A 2524-nucleotide genomic window follows, 5' to 3' on the forward strand; every position below is an offset into this window, starting at 1 on the left:
TTTACAGAGGGCTGGTTTTCTAAAATTATACAATCTACAAATTTGAAATCCAAGTATGAATGACAAAAACATGCTCTGCAAGTAATAAATAGGGAGGGAGGTCTTTCCGTTTAATTTAATTTTACAGTCTCCCTCCATTCCCCCACCGCCCTGCAAATGCAATTATTTCTTTAGGAGCCTCTCTCTCTCTATATATATATATATGAAATTCCCTTTTAGACAGCTGTCATATTTCCCTTCCACTCCAATATTCTATAAACATTCTACCTAGGTTGCTGGTAATTTACAAAGCTTGTCTGTTCAGAAACTCACAATTTATTAATAGAGAAATGGCTCTGTAGTTTAGAACAATTTATGAACACTTCAACAAAAGAATATCACCCTGAACATTCTAAAGTGAATTTAGACCATTAAATTAATGGATACATTAGGTTGAAGGAAAAAGGACTTTACTAACTGCTGAAGAAAAACACAGGTTGTGTGGACACATCGGCTTCTCAGGAAACAAGTCATGCCTTACAAACCACTTGGGTATTCAAAATTGTTACAACACCCTTGTTGACTTTGCGTGCTAATGACAGTCTACAAAGTATGAAACAGAGGGCAAAACGGTCCCAGCAGAGAACTTGAAGAGGAGAACCAACTAGGAGAAAGTCTATTGTCAGCAGAAAGCAAGCTATTTTTGACTACTTAAGGAAATGCAAGCTTTTGAAAGAAGAAATTGCTATTTGGTTTTAGTAAGGGCAGTGCCTTTTTTCCGCTTACCTGCCCAAGGAAATGACAGCTGGTCTTGCTTTAGCAACCCCTATTACAATCCACATTCCTTCTCACCCAATGCAAAGATTAGAAACCTGTCCCCAGCCTGGCTCCAAGTCCATCCAGAAGAACAAGTGTTTGCTTATGACCTCACCTACCCACACCCTGCGATCTGTTCCTGAGCAGACAAGCCCAAACAACGACCTGTTGTTTCGCCCATCCCTCTCCATCATGCTCGAATACGGCAGGCAGAACAGATTTTAAAAATGGGGCACCTTCCTAAGGCAACTCCTTTTCATTTGGGGGAGGCTTCCTTCTGTGACACGTCTCTTCTGATTCTCAGTTCTGCTTTAGGATTCATCTTCCTAAAATACCACTTGGATGAGGTCACTTTTTACTGAAAGATCTTTAAGCAGATCCTTTTCCCTCATAAAATTCAAACCCCACAGTAAAGCAATCAAGAGTTCTCAGCATTGATGAATCAATGGCCCTTTTTAAAGTCCTTTTTTCTACCACCCTGCAAGTGTTCTTGTGTTATTCACGCATTTTCTGTACATTCAACGCTCGCTTCGCCTATGGAAATCCTTCTACCTCCCCTCTAAGGCTTCGCTCAAGGTTCTTCTCTTTTCAGGAGTCTTTAAGTACCTTTCGAATAAACACTTGAACCCACGGCCCTGTGAATTTGAAGCCAATCCTCTCTAGGTGCTTCTCCCATTACCCCAGATGGTCTAAGTACCTTGTCCTTTCCATCTGGTGACTCCATGGATCCCGTGGCTAAGAGGGAGCCATCATCTTCTGCTAGTGTGTAAGCTCCTAGAGGCAGATGCTATCATTTTCTTCTTCTAAAGCCCCAAGTACATGGAACTACATAAGTGTGTCCTCAATAAGTAACTGAACAAGTAGAAAATGGAAGCCAATTTTGGAAAAGCCAGAGCTTTTAAAAAGCTTTTGACAAGGAGGCAACACAGTAGCTAAAAGCGTGGATGTGGGGGTGAGTCACTCTCAAGTTAGGGTCACTAGGTGACTGACCAGCAGCGGGTCTTAGGCACTTCCTCTACAACATGACATTGACCATACCTGTCTGATATGGGAACTGTGAACACGGTGGGGAGTGCCACAAACACACCTTAACATGAGACCTGGGGTTTGTGCCAAGGAAGGAACTGCTAGGTGTCTCTCCCCGGAGCTCCCAGTCCTCACAGGGGCCCTTTACTACCTATTATGACTTATGGAGCAGTCAAGTCCTCAGTGGAAGACTGGCCTGTTCACAACCACTTCCTGCATGCTGACAAGTCCCTGGAACCCCAGTGCCACACGTTTCCTCAGGTTACAGACGTCATGTGGTGCTATTATATGCACTGACAAAAATATTAAGACAGTGTATATAAAAACACTACGTAAACTTGAATTGTTTTTATTATATACTTCCACTCAGGGGAAAACAAGTATCTAACCTTTAATTCAATCTCTCAGGTTCTGTGAGGGCCTTGAAAATAAGCTGCCCCTTTCCTAGGATTTTCTTCCCTTTCCTGTTTATAGAAGAGGAGACATGGTTATTCAAGTCCTCAAAATGAAAACAAAATCTGGAATGGTCTGGAATGGTTATAGTTTGCTCCCTCTGCTGGTCTGAGAGCAGGATCACACTACCTGAGAGTAAGTTCAAGCTGTTTATTTTCAGGGATGCGAACTGTAACAACGTAATAGCATTCCACTTAAAGACAAAAAACATAGTCCAGCACTATCTTATATATCTGACAATTAAAAGCAA

The sequence above is a fragment of the Lontra canadensis genome, unplaced genomic scaffold (assembly GCF_010015895.1).
Source record: "Lontra canadensis isolate GAN:19392208 unplaced genomic scaffold, GSC_riverotter_1.0 scaffold58, whole genome shotgun sequence".
Lineage (NCBI taxonomy): Eukaryota > Metazoa > Chordata > Mammalia > Carnivora > Mustelidae > Lontra > Lontra canadensis.